The sequence below is a fragment of the Perca fluviatilis genome, chromosome 17 (genome assembly GCF_010015445.1).
Source record: "Perca fluviatilis chromosome 17, GENO_Pfluv_1.0, whole genome shotgun sequence".
Taxonomy (NCBI): Eukaryota; Metazoa; Chordata; class Actinopteri; order Perciformes; family Percidae; genus Perca; species Perca fluviatilis.
The window spans coordinates 12,905,350-12,920,480 of NC_053128.1; the positions used below are offsets into that span (position 1 = coordinate 12,905,350).

Consider the following 15,131-nt stretch of genomic DNA (forward strand, 5'->3'; position numbering starts at 1 on the left):
GACACTTGTGTAGAGATTATCCCTCCCTCCATAATTCTGTTCTGTTTTTTTTTTTTGTTCTCTCGGCCTCCTGTCTATCGACCTTTTTCCTTATTTTCCTTCTGGCTAAATCCCCTGACAAGTTAACCCCCGCCTTCCACACACTGTCTCTTTGATTTATCCAAAATTTCCTCTCCCCCATTTCCCTTTTTTGTTCTAACTCCCCATTCTTTTACTCTATTCCCCCTCCCTTCTCTTTACTTCTATCCCTCTCCCTCTCCCTGCAGTAGCTACCCAATAAAGGATGTTGTTAATATCATTAGGCAGACTTCCTCCAGCCCAGCGCCCGGCCCACTCCCTTTCAGCCATAATCAAGCGTGCACACTAACTATCAAAGGAGACATCGCTAATAAACTACCACAGTGGAGCGGAAAAACACACACGAACACTCCAGCGAAGAAAGTACTGTGTTGAAATAAATGGGTGCGTGTGCATGTTGGAACTGAGGGGATGGGTGGGGTAGCGGGGATTGGTGCCGGTTACCCAGACAACACTAATAAAGTATACTCCAAAGGCTAGCACAGTCTAATGCAAATCTGCCACTTAAGTACACTAAATTAATTGGGGTTGAGGGACATGCACACAAGCAGACATAGCTAATAAAGTGTGCTCTGAGAAGAGGCAAATACTGTCAGTTTAGTGGGTTTAAATGGGTGAGGGGAGGGTGGGGGTGGGTGGTGGGCAACTGTGGCTTCCTGTTGCACTGCAGTCATTTGCTGTAAATCATCCCTAAAACAGGAGCGCATATTGTAGGCTGCATAGCTTGAAAGTCTTCTCTCCTGACACTTGAATGCTACAGTGCATAGATCACTGGTTAAACACGGTCTAAAGGGAATACGTGATGCATTGCCGTGAGCAAGGAGCACTACATTTAAAGAAGAAAGATGGGTGGGAGGACAATGACACGGGGTTGCTAATAGAGCACGCTGCACAAAAAGCACAGGTTCTCGTGCAATCATAGGCAATTATCTGTCTAAATGAAAAGAGGAGGTGTCATGTATACACATTCATCATCCTTTAATTGCAGAGACACAGATGAGATGGTCCCAGTTGTTGAGGCCACATTTTATACAGCGCTTTGGCTGCATTCTTTGAGCTTTCTGATAAAAAAACCACAAATGGCATCTTTAACTTAAGAGCAGTAACATTGCTAAAAAAAACCTGCGTGTAAAACTTTCTTTTCCTGTACAATAACAGATTTTTACTGACATTTCAAACAAAGTGTTTTAAATAATCTTGCCAAACTGTTGGCTTGTTAAAAACCTGTCTGATCATCTGACTGCTCGTTTCTTGCCCCTCCAGACTTTGTTGTAGTGCTGTCACCATGTTTCCCTATCTCAGTACTTTGGTGCAAGGGACATGCATTTATGGAAATACAAAATATCATACAATGATGAGTCAAAACAACCATAAAATCCATCCACCAGCTATTATTCTTTTAGAGGGTCACAGAGGGCAGGAGCTGATCCCAGATGACAATGGGCGAGAGGTGAGGTACACCCTAGTCTCGCTTTGCCAGGAGGGTCTGGCTAGTCCACACAGCATTCCGGGATGGGAGCCCAAGTGCTCTGGTTTATTGGCATGTCTTTAAACCAATCACAATCGTCATGGGTGGTGCTAAGCGCTGCACAGAGCCACGTGCTGTTGCAAAATAGCCTCTGGAAGGAACTTGTTTTGGTGGAACGTGTGTACGTTCAAAGGTTGTTTTAGTCGTGCAACAGAAAACTCAGATTGGACAAATAGTCTAGCTAGCTGTCTGGATTTACCCTGCATAGATCTGAGTAGCAGTTAACCATAGTCCTCAGAAATCCACCAGAGTTTAAAATTCCAACACAAAGAAAGTAAAAGGTAACGGACATCCGGCCGAAAAGAGGGACATGCGGTGGAATTTCCGTTGGCAACGGAGCAATCCCGGAAGTGGAAGGTCGTGGATATAGACTAGAGATGGCCCGATACCATTTTTTGCTTCCCGATACTGATTCCGATCCCTGAACTTGCGTATCAGCCGATAACGAGTACCGATCCGATACTAGTGTGTCATATATTTTATTATGTTTTAACAGCTGTATACTACTATCTCTGTATGGATGTGATATTATTTCTATCTTTGTTGTCGGTCTAGCTCAGGTTAAACTCTTTGTGAAGCATGAACAAACACAAACAATGAATGCCACAGAACGTTTATTATCCAGTTTGACGGTCAGTTATAACGAAAAAAAAAAATAAACTACTTCAACGTAGATTTTCTTTAGGGCTTTATTACGTGGTACATAAACGGTGCATAAACTCCAGTACTTCCCGATACTGATACCAGCGTTTTAGGCAGTATCGGAGCCTCTCTAATATAGACTAGGACTAGACTGGATGGGTTGCCAGTCAATCACAGCGTAGTCTGGCTCAATGGAGGTACATTGCTTGGGATGAAGCCCAACATCTGCCGCGTACCTCCTGTCTTGCTATCTCCAGTATTGGGGCTCAGCGTCAACGGCGGTTTTGATTGGTTTAAAGAAATACAAACAGACCAGAGCGATGTTTCCCTTATCCCAGAATAGATAGTCTGTGTAGCCAGACCATACTCCATTGCCTAGCAATGCGAGACTAATCGCATGGCTGACAGACAACCATTCACACACACACACACACACACACACACACACACACACACACACACACACACACATATTCACACCTACGGGCAACCGAGCTGCCAACTGACCTAACCTGCATGTCTTTGGACTGTGGGAGGAATCCGGAGCACCAAGAACCGTCTTGCAGTGAGGTGACAGTGCCAACCACAACACCACTGGCTAGTAATTCAAATGCATTTGTCTTATATCTAGCATCAAATGAATTTGAATGAAATTTTTACCACAACAGCACTGCAATCTGTTTTTCGAGACAAATAAGTCAAGCCACTTCCTGTGCATTTGAACAACCATTGGGAGTTTCCAACGCTATGCAGCCACTACTGAGCTCCCCTGTCATGCTTTATTTATCCCTTTCCCTCTGCACTGTAATGGAAATATAAAAGGGTGCATTGATTAGTGTTTAAGGATCAGGCTTTAATAGATTAAAAGCCCCCGGCTCTGAGAGAGGCACTCCCTCTCAAACACACTCACTTGTGCATAAAGGCAAGCTTATATACACATCAAAAAGCTAATATATGGACGGAGATGGAAAGAGATGGATATAAGCAGTAATGCACATGTACAGACAGCAGCTTCGCACACAACAACATTGTTGGACAAAAACATTGGATGGATATAAATCTGCACAGGAACTCACACACACCTACAGCCAACAGTGCCAGCGGTATATCTATATATATTTCATAGCGGAGATGAATAAATAGATCTGAAATCATCCCTCAAAAAAAGGATAGAGATATCTGCATGTCATTCATGTTGGAGCCCTAACTACGATTTCCCATTTGATGAAAAATTCATTCATTTTTTTAAACGCATTGCATTATTAATAACGTGGCTCGATCCCAGAACATTTTCTACACACAGGGGTGCGGACGTCAGGTCTCAATTTGAGTTTAAAAAAAGAAGAAGTAAACATGAAAATAAATGAGGGTGGCTGTGTTTCAGCATCCCACTGCTGATGTACTATGAGAGCAGACCTGAATATCATATACAGCAACTGAAAAACAGTAGCTGTCAGGGCAAAAACTAAATCCAATTTACTGATGTTTTCAGGTTATTTTGGTAAAAGTATGTTCCAAATTGTAACACCAACTGCCGTTCACACACACTTGTGTGCCGAGAAGATGATGTGTAATTTGCAAATCTGTTGCATAACGTAGCTTGCTGAAGACCTGCTATTTCACCATTTGAAAAACGGCAAATCCAATTTCATTTGGGGTGTTACTGCCGCGCCGCATGGACAGGTAAACCTCAAAACGGTGATGCTTGTGTCCTTTGGAATTCTTGTCTCTCCTCACTTCATTTGATTTCCAACCTCTCCTTCCATCTAATTCTGTCCATTGACCATTGTCACATCTCCGAGCATCGCCTTGACTCCAAACATGTCCAACATGTCCCCTTTCATTTTCCTCTAATCTTTGCACCCCCGTCTTCTTCACTGACCTCAATCACACAAGTGGCCACAGTGGTGTTAGGCTCCCATGTGCTGGGCAACCCTGTTCTGTGCTTATCCTTTCCTCCGGGTCGTCTCGTACTATACACTGCTCACAGTTGGGTCTGCGGAAAGTCTTTCCTAACCTCTAATTTCCTCCCCTCATCTCCTCCCATTTGACCATCCAACTATCGACTCCTCTTATTGCCTCCTCTGTTCTGCCACCTTCTTTCTAGTCCCAATCATGCCCGATGGTATCCTTCAGTAGAACTGCCTTCTGCTCTATAATTGAATCTCCTGCATTCTTCTTTATTCCTTGCTCCTCTCTGACCACAATCACTTTTGTTGTTAGCCTCCTCCTAACCTCTCAAGTCGTCTTTCAAGTCCTCCTGTCTCTTTTAATCCTCCCCTCAACAAGTCGCGTATGTTGGTAGCCGTGCCTAGCCTCTGCTCTGTCCAGTTAGGTCTTCGGTGCTTGTTGTAGTCTACTCTGCCTCCGGTGAAAGCATTCTTGCCTGTTGGTAGACTCAACTTTTCCTGTCACTTCTCCGGACCGCTGGGTCTCGAGAATGACCGGTCTTGTCTGCTGACCTCCTCTTGTCTCACTTCTTACGTCGCCATATTTTCCCTGTAAGTTTGTCATGTAAGTCACGCATCTCTTCACTCGCCTCATGTGACACAATGGTATTAGGATGCGGAAAACAGGCAACATTTCACAGCATGCACATTGACGCGGGTAATTTAGCATTGAGGAAGTCACATTTCGTAGCACCCCTTTCCCTTCACTTTGTGCTGCCCGTGGAAAATAAATTCTCTTCTACACTGGCAGCGATACAATTCTTTTCTACTTTGCAAAAGAAAAATAGAAGAACTGCAGCATGGCCAGCAGTAGATGCCATGGATGAACAGACAAAGATTGCCACCGACATAACTTCATTAACGGAAAATACAAGAAAAACACCGATTGATTGAGAAATGACCTAAAAAGAGCCTTCGCCGTGCAAAAGCTGTGCGTTGTTTAAAAAAAAAAGAAGAAAAAAATCAACTCAAGGATCAAAGCGTATCACTCCGCTGATATTCAATTATTAATGTATAGATCAAACTATAAATGTGTCATCTTGGCAGTCATACAGTGCAGCCATGCATTTCTTCAAAGGAGCAGGTGACGGCGGGAATAACTGATTTCAGTACAGGCTAATGCCACATTCACGTCCCTTCATACAGATGAGCATCTGAGCGGGGAAAGGTCTGAGATATTGGCAATGTCTGACCACGGTACGATAACTGCTACTTGGCGACCAGAGAAGTGCTAACAAACCCGTGGAAGCATGGGTGAAAAACCAAACAACTGGCAGTTACATAAAAATAAGATCCTAAAAGTTTTCCTCGCCACTGTCGCACTTAATGCTTGCTCTTGGGGGAATTACGGGAATTACTGGAATTGTTGAGTCCTTGTAAATTATAGAGTGTGGTCTAGACCTACTCTATCTGTAAAGTGTCTTGAGATAACTCTTGTTATGATTTGATACTGTAAATAAAATTGAATTGAATTGACTAATGTAGCTCAGCGTAAATTCTGTCAGGGAGACTTCATTTACGTTCTCTTAAACTGATCAGCTGGTTGGTGGGTGTTACGTTCGTGTAAACCAATTGGAATCGGGCACGTATGTTCAAGCCAATCACAGCGTGACTACCATGTTTTAAATCTGTTCTCTCTCCTGCTTCTGTCAGTTGTCTTTTCAGACGAGAGTGCGACCCGCCTCCTCCCCTGACGGCTCCCTTTTGGTTTTTCATCCGGTCTACGGGTTTTAAGTCGCAACCACCAGTGTTTAGACTCCATTGGGGGATATGTTTAAAATATATATGTACCCCTTCTACGATGGAGTCTAATCTCCAAAGTTTGTTTTTTCTTACTTTGCACTTGTAACTTACAAATAAATGTTTGCATATCTGCAATGAAGTCTCTCCTGATTGAATTAACACAGATAGATTTGACTCAGCCAATGAAAAAGGATCTATAAACAGTTTGTATCAATTGTCAACAAACCGCTACAACTAGGGGGTGACATAGAAAAGTGTGAATGTTTACCCGGTCGAAAATAGTAGAAGGTTTTTCCCCCCAGTCATTTGACTTTCTATGGCATGAATGCAGGATGAATTCACATTGTTAGAGCTAATTTGCTTTAAGCGTTGTTTTCCACATGTACTGAGCAAGCAATGAGTCTTGCGTGCATCTAATAGAAATACATGCAGGCAAGTTAGTCTATAATACTGAGCAGGAAACAGACTCATATTAGCCTAGACAGATGAATGCAGGAATGGATGGAAGGGGAATTACACATCACACATCTACATTATGTATTACTGTACTGCATATATACTGTACTATATCGTACTGTAGCCTGGAGCCATATTAAGCTCTGCTGAACCTCAAGATGCACTTAAATATATATATAAAAAATATATTGTGTATGTGTATGCGTGTGTGTGTGCGTGCACGTGTCAAAGGAAATTATTTTTTATATGTTGAGCGTGAGCACTTCATGTGTCAAAATGCAAAAATAAGTTTGTGCGTGTTTCTAGCATACATTATGTGATGGTGAGTGATGCATATTCATAAAATGGGTCTATCCATTTCCCTCGTTTCATCCCTCGTTTGCTTTGATCAGAAAGAGTCAAACTCTTCGATCGCCTGGGCTGCAGGAATGCTACAGGGGCTGAACGGAGAGCTGTCGAAGGAGGAAAACGCAGCAGAGGCAAGCAGATATACACACGCATTGACACACACACACACACACACACACACACACACACACACACACACAGAGACCCACTAGCACACATATAAGTTGACAAACTGACAGACACTGTCTCGCAAGCAGAGAACAAAAAGACAGCAAAAGGAGCACAAACATACAAGTAAAAAAATAAAAAAGATCTACTAACACACGAGCAGAGAAGCTCACAACCACAGACAGCCAATACTTTTTCATAAACCTTTCACAACTTTCCATAATTGAACGTCCTGGTGCATAGTAAGAGGGTTATGTAAAGATTTATGGCATTTGAGAGTGTTTTAAATTCGAAGAGCACAAAAGTTATTTCGTATTAGCGAAATAATTACACACCGGGTCCCCCCCTCGGAGCCAGATCTTCCAGCTCAGGGTGCAGAGAGGAAACCGTTGTAAAATGCAGATCTCTGAAACGCATGCGAGTCTGCTTAATTGGGGCCGAGTCTCAACAAAATCTTGTCATGTTTTCACACCCTTAGGTGCATTCGGATAAAAGCACACAGCAAGTGGCATATCTAACTAGCGAAGAGAGAGAGAGAGAGAGAGAGAAAGGGTAGATGGAGAAAGCGAGGGAGCTTTCTCATTTCTCCGCTGGTGTTTGGAGGCTTTTTTGCGTACAAAGATCTCGCATTTGCTTCACAGAGGCATGTAATATGTCTCGGATGCGTGCGTGTGCACACAAATACGCTCAACCAAAACTACCTATTTACTTCTTCCCTTCCTTACTCCTCTCTACCTCTCACATTCTTCTCTCTCTCTCTCTCTCTCTCTCTCTCTCAGCCTCTCCTAGGGTTGGAGTTCGAAAGCACTTGGCCAAATCCAGTGAATCAGCTCATCAAATCGGAATCCTACTGAATCCTTATTTAAAAAAGTAACAATGATGAAAAACGTTATGTAAAAAAAATGTAAAAAGTCAAAGACATAACAGTTTTCAGCGGTAGCCAAATTAAACGGTTGATTACAACCTGAAAAAAACTGGATGAGTGTTGATTAAACACGTCTGACACGGCGAGAACGGGTTTAGCCGACTCGGTTTCTCACAACTTACGTTACAGAGCTACTCGCTGGAGATCCCGATTCAGAGCGATTACATTGCTAAGCAGGCCAGCTGACAGTCTTGCCTGGGCCCGGGACGAGATAAGCTTAGATGGGCCCCCCGCGCCCAGATCTCTCCTTTTCCCTTGCTTTTCCTCTCCCCTGCTCTTCCTCTCATGTTCCTCTCCTCTTCCTCTCCTGCTCCTCTCCTCTGATCTTCCTCTAATCTGATCTTCCTCTCCTCTCCTCACATCTCTCACTGAAATTAAGTGTGTGATCAGTCTCTGATCCATCCTGCTCAGACTCTCCGACAGGGCAGCGGGCCCCTCCCGCATCTCTCTCTCTCTCTCTCTCTCTCTCTCTCTCTCTCTCTCTCTCTCTCTCTCACCGATAGCCTGACTCTGTCCCTCCGTTGCGGGGCAGCGGGCCCCTCCCGCATCACTCTCTCTGTCACCTGACTGCAGCTGGATCTCTCTCCTCTCTGTCTCATCCTCTCTGACGGAGCTACCAAACTCAACTCTTTCTGTAAAAGAGAACGTGTTGTGTCAGGCTTTTATACAAGCTAATGGACGTTAACATGAGAGCTGGCCTGTTAGCTTACGTTACATGGCTCGTAAACGTTGGCTGCGCTGGTTCTTACCTTGCTCTACGTTGACAGTTCCAGCTTCACCGTCACCACCTTTTTTTTTTTATATTTGTTTAGAAAATCTCTAAGGCCTCTATTTTCTTCTTCTCTTTTCCTTCCTTTTCTGAGCACCGGACTTGTGCTGACCGGAAATTTTGAGCGTACTGAACTTCAACAACATCAAATTTTGATCAGTGGCCAAACCATTTTTGTGTTGGGGGTGGGGGGGTTCTTGACCACTATTTCAAGGACAATTAGGAAGAAAACAAATAAAAAGCTTTTATGTTCTCAAATATTACATATTTTTTTCCACAAATAGGCCTATTAAATTTTTTTTTTTTCAATTATTCCATAATTTAATGAGGGCCCAGTTCTGGGCCCCCAGTTCTGGGCCCCCCCCTACTCTGGGCCCGGGACAACAGACCCGTTTGTCCCCCCCTATCGGCGGGCGTGTTGCTAAGCATAAATCGTGCCGGTCAGTAAGCACGCCGTCCACTTGCGATTGCAGATTTTACTAACATCCAAGTACACACACCTGCTTGCAGAGAGACAACAGCCAACAGCTTTCTGTTGTTGATCAGGTAAAGTGAGGTCTGTCATTCCGACTAGTGATAGCGATGGTCAGCGCCAAGCTAAAAGTAAGAAGCCTGCGAACTTTGCTTCGGTTTAATTTTCATGGTAAAAAAAAAAGTCTGTGACTCTCTACCTCCGTACCTCCCTACCTCCCCGCCTTCCCCTAGTCCACACCAGCTTCCAATTTGTAGCCTTTGTGTACGTTACAGCAGGGAGATTCGCGCCCCCCTGCCATCCTCTGATCAGGCCCACGTTCGGACATCTGTCCGAGGATGTTTACCCAGGCAGTGAGTGTGTTAGGGGAAATATTATCCTAGTTTTATCTTACCTTTCTTCTGTCTGAAGCATAAACACCAGCATCGCGAGGTGGGGATGGGAGAGGAGAGGCAAGGAGAGAGAGAGAGAGAAAAAAGGAGAGCGTAGAGAAGGTGAGACAGAGTGGACCTGAGAGAGTAAAAGAGAAGGGGTTAAGGGTGGGGAGTCAGCGAAAGAGGAGCGAGGGATAGAAAAGGAGAAGTAAATGGATTGGAGAAGATATATAATGGGGGATAAAAGAGGGACACTTGACAGGGGGGGGGGGGAGTTGGAAGGGTGACGAGAGAAGAAGGAGAGGAGACAGAGAAATCAGTAAAGGAATGGAGAGTGTGAAAGAAAAGAAAGGTAAAGGAGGAAACAGGAGGAAAAGAATGACAGTGGGGAGAAGGCGAGGAGTTCAGAAGTATCTACAGCACAGTTTCAGCTGAAAAAGAACCCCGCGTACTTTTCTAGCAGTCTTTAAGTGACGGTTAATCAACTTCTTAATCAATATGCGCCTCTCGGTTCCTCGAGAATCACTTTAAACTGTCATCACTATCTTGTTCTCAGACATCGCACAGGCCCCTTAATAAGATGGAAGTACCAGTCTCCTGTTTAGGAACTTCTTCTCAAAAATAGTAACGTATGTCTTTTTATTTAAACATTTTTGGCAAATGAAAGAAATGTAATTTCTCAGTAGAGTTTTTCACTCCCCTACTCTACTGCGAAATTACATTTCTATCCTTTTCCAAAAATGTTTAAATAAGAACACATAAAACTTTCAATTTCGGGGTTATGCCCAAGAAGTCTAGACAGCTTTTTTATCGTCTGTTGAAAAAAAAAAAAAAAAATCAATATACAGTTTACAAGCATGTCTGTCTGGTGCTTGGCATATATGAGTACACAGACGGGCACACAGATGCTTCCCATGCACATAAGTCTCTCTTTTTTACTGTTATCTATCTCTCTCTCTCTCTCTCTCACACACACACACACACACACACACACACACACACACACACGCACGGTCAAACAGGCCTCTTCCAGTCTGGTGTTGCTTCCAACCTAAAACCAAACCATGTGTGGGAGCTATCCTGTGCTGGCCTAAAGGTCTCTCCACTAGAAAAGGGCTGGAAAGACATTTATTGCCTGCCTCTGTCTGTCTTCCTCTCTCTCTCTATATGCCTGTGTCTCGGCCTCGGTGCCTCTCTGTTTGCTTTCAACAGCAAGTGTCTTTTTGTTTTCCTCTTTCTTTTTCATTATTTGTCTGCCCTAATCTGCTTGCCTGTCCCTTCTAATTTGTACAACCGTTTTCTGTGTGCCTGTCTGTCTGTCTGTCTGTCTGTCTGTCTGTCTTTCCCTCGCTTGAACTCTTTCTGTAAGTCTTTCTATTTGCATCCCCCCCCCCCTTCACTTCTTCTCCCCTCCCCCCAACACCTCCCATCTCTCCCTCCCACTCCACCACCAACTAGGCATGAAAACGGTGCTCCATTAGGAGTGCCTGAGCTAAGCCCAGCCTGACACACACTGCTTTGATCAGCCGAGAGCTGGGCTAAACACCCCGCTAAACTCCCAGTCTGAGGTGTGGGGTGTGGGGTGTGGGGGTGTGGGGTGTGGGAGGGGGGTTGAGGGGGGCAAAAGTAGCGAGAGTTAGCGAGAGATGGGACCAGGAAGATCAAAACAGAGAAATGAGATGGAGACAAAATAAAAAGGGAAACACACAGACTGAAGAGAGGAGCTCAGTTTCCCAAGCTGTCCCACAGTGTATGTCCCCCCACCACTCTTGTCTTTTATTACATTTTCCTTCACATCTTTTTTTTTTTAAATCACCTAGTTTTCTCTCCATTGCCTTCACTCCTTCCCCCTACAACCTCCAGGTAGCCTCTCAAACGCATCACTAACAATCTCTGCAGGTGCGTAACTCACACAAGCTCAGAGAATGATGAGAGCGAAAGAACTAATGCAAAAAAACAAAACATAATCAGCTCAGACGTCGGAATATCGGGAAGTCCCCCAACAAATCTTTGCAGCATCTTTCTCAGAGAGCAACTTGGCTGTCTTGGAATTCAATAAATATAGTACCAACTACAACACACACACACACATGCTGTCTAGGGGAAGAAATGTGAGAGGGAGAAGGACAAGACAAGAGAGAGAAAATATATAGAGACCAGACCTCCATAACTGACAACAGTAAAATAAAAAAAAAGAGCCAGATCTTTCTACATTCAGGCAGGCAGATACTAAACCAGCAGCAGCAAAAGGACAAAAAGCTCCCGTCTTTTTCTCCCAAGGAGTGAAGAGAAAAGGGATTTCCGCTCAGTGCTAATCAATCAGGCCGTGATAATGGCTCCCATGCCTAGCTGTCGACTGGAGGGGTCAAGGCATCCCGTGACCCAGCGCCCAGGGCCCAGGGGCCAAAGCCCCTCTCAGAATAGCACCCCAGGACGGACTCCCCGGGCTAATTGTCCAAGCCAGTGTCAGCCTTTTCAACCCCCCGTCACCCCCCTTACCCTCCCCTCCTTCCACTTTCTCCTTCATTCCTCTCTCTTTCTTCTCCCTCTCCCTCCCCTCCTTCCCTCCTCACAACTCTGCGATCCTCTCTTTCTATGCAACTGAGGAATCTACTATGGATACCAGCATGTACCAGCGTTGGGGAGAAGAGCATTTGGAGCTCAGGAGACGTAGAGAAATAGAGGGGGAGACATGAAGAGAAATGGAAGGGGAGCTCCGGACACGGAGAAAAGTTCATGAAAAGACAGGAGAACAGGAAAGGACAGCGAGAAGAGGGAGACGGAGAGCATGCGAGAGACCGAGATCAGTGGCGGCAACGAGAACGAGCGGCGAGGGAAGTGAGAAGGGAGGATGAAAAGAGCCAGAGACGGCAATTATAGGAGTATAGGACAGACTGGGACAGACAGATACAGAGACAGTTGGACAGAAGAGGGGAGGAGGAGGAGGAGGAGGAGGAGGAGGAGGAGGAGAGGCAACCTGACTGTCCGTTTACACATCACTCATATCACGGGAACAGAGTGCTGTGTTCAATCCCCTTCCATCTGCATATCAATGAGTTTCCATTAATCACAGCCAGAGCAGCGTGCGCCTCAAAAGGGAATCTGCTCAACATCAGTACAGCTGACCGCCACAATGCAACCGGCATACAAAACACAAAAAGACAGAGAGGGCATGCACACGCACACGCAAGCACGCACACAACCAGGAAAGCAAAAGAGTCCGAAGCAAACCCCACTAGCTCTGCACAATGGCATTCCTCTCATTCCACTCCGCACGCTGCTAATTAACAGCATTAGATCTCACAGACAGATTGATGGAGAGGTATTCCGATGTTGCACCAGCACCACATCTCCGCTCTCTTCTGTCACCTTTCCCCCCCCCTCTCTCTCACAGTCCCTTCCATCCAACTCTCGCTCCCTCTCTCAGTGCCTGTCAGGTCCCGGTCAGACAGCGTTGAAGAAGCGCAAAGTCCAAAAATTGAAATAAGAAAAATATATATATTTTTTAAATCAAATGGCTACTCACTGGGAACCTCTTCTTTTTCTGTATTTCTTTTTTTTTCCTGATCTGTCACTCCTTATCCTCTTCTCCACTGTCGCAAGGGGAGTGTGTCTTATCCCGGCGTGTGCGTTGTGTCAGTCCGATAAGAGGAAAGTTGCCTGCACGCATGTGTGTGTGTGCATGCGTGTGTGTGTGAAAGAGAGAGAGAGAAGGAGAGAGAGAGAACGTGTGCGTCTGTCTCTGTGTCTCGCACTGCTCTGAGTGAGCGAGCTGAGGCTGTTTTAAACAGGCTGCTCTCCCCATGTGACCAGCCCAGCCACAGGCAGGAATACATTACTGAGACACACACACACACACACACACACACACACACACACACACACACACACACACACACACACACACACTCACTCACTCTCTCTCTCCCCCCTTTCTCTCTCTCTTGCCCATACACACACACCATGTCCACAGTGCACCCCCTAGCCACCGCTCAGGGTAGTGGAGGGAACAGCCCACACACGTAATATGTCCACACACACACACACACACACACACACACACACACACAGTGACAAAATATGGCAGCCATTGGAGTTCACGCTATTCTAGGTATGCACACAAACAAACACTGTGTTCCGACACCAAAAATTAAAGAGCATAATAAGTCTAATACAATTAGAGGCAATTCATCCAATTAAATGTTTTTTCAATGTTCTTGACTTCCCCCCCCCCCCCATCTCTGCTGTGGCGATGCTTCACACCTGGAAGCGCTGACCTTTTCAGGAATGAAAACCTTTTAAAGTTGACCTTCTGCTGCAAGGCTGATACGAGTTGCATTACAGCTTTTACACCAAAGGGACAACAGTGGGAAAACGCCACAGATGAAGTGTTTCAAGTGAAATATATGTTGGCAGCTACAACGAAATACATTTCCAAAAAGCCATGCGACGCTCAAACATTGAAAGTGAATTCACGACATGAGACCGTGGATTGAGAAGATGATGGATTGTCTCCAGAGAGTATATTCATGGGAGACACAGCTTGCCAAGGCTACAGAACACCACAGATGCGTCATTATTCTTTCTAACAAATGGAGCCAGCACAGCATTCAGACTGCATGTGCAATGGATAGTTGATCAGCTCCTGACACATTTGTCATTTCATGTCCAGGAACTGTCGACACCATATTGCCACTGTTGAGAACCTTGAACTGAAATGAATGGCTACAGAAAGTCATTTATTATCACAATAATACCCGAGAGGGCATTCTTTTCTGTGATTACAAGCTCCAATTGCAAACAAGTTTAACACAGCACTTCCTAATGTCGACACATCCAGGCCTCAGGCGAGCATGTGCCAGAACCCATACAAAGCTATTTGACTCAGTGGTTTAATCTGAACTGGCTATGTGAGCTGCATGGTTAACTGCAGCACCCCGTAACCTCTTCTTTTTTAATACTACACTACCTGGTTTGTCTTCCTAGGCATAGCACATTTAATAGGAAATAGTCGTATTTTTGTAGTTTCAGCCATCATTCCTATGGGTAACACCGGTAATAAAATGTCTTACAAAGTTAATTGCTGAGATCTAAGAATGCGGCAACATAACAAAAAATAAGTCAAATGGGGCAAGACACATGAGCAGTCTGATAATTAAACTGGTTTTAAACAAACCTAAAGGTTACCTACGTTTTTTTGGAACAGAAGGTGAACAGTTATTACCCTGTCCGTTGTGAACATCCATCACGGTTTATACGCTGACTTAAATACTTCCTGTACTTGTAGTTTTCCTAGTCAATATTATTATTGACAGTGTTTTTGGGCCTTTTTTGGGGGTATTTTTGTTAGATACCATAGTTAGACAGGAAAGGGGGGGGGGGGGATAGATGGGAAGACACACAGCAAAAAACAATTAAAACCAAATTGCAAAAAGAGAAAATTTATACAACAATTATAGATTGTCATCCGTAGTAAAGGCAGGGTTTTAACTTAAATAACCATAAGAATGCTAATACTATTCTCTTTATTATCATAAACATCTCTACAAATTAATCTCCAGAATTACATGATGAGCTTCACACTCCATTAAACATACCATAAGATCGATAAGCCTTCTTTGTCGTTAACTCTTGTATTAAATTTAAATGTACCATGCCCCTCAAATCACTTTCTACTAA

At 44.5% G+C, this 15,131-nt stretch overlaps 1 protein-coding gene across 1 annotated transcript in view; it reads right to left on the reverse strand.

Moving 5' to 3' along the window:
* The window catches only part of cntfr (ciliary neurotrophic factor receptor), a 272,275-nt gene extending 259,064 nt beyond the window's left edge, over nucleotides 1–13,211 (reverse strand). Inside the window, exon 1 of the mRNA XM_039780625.1 lies at nucleotides 12,979–13,211. The gene's annotated coding sequence lies outside the window, so the exon portion shown is untranslated. The remainder of the gene's footprint in view (nucleotides 1–12,978) is intronic.
* Nucleotides 13,212–15,131: the final 1,920 nt, after the last annotated feature.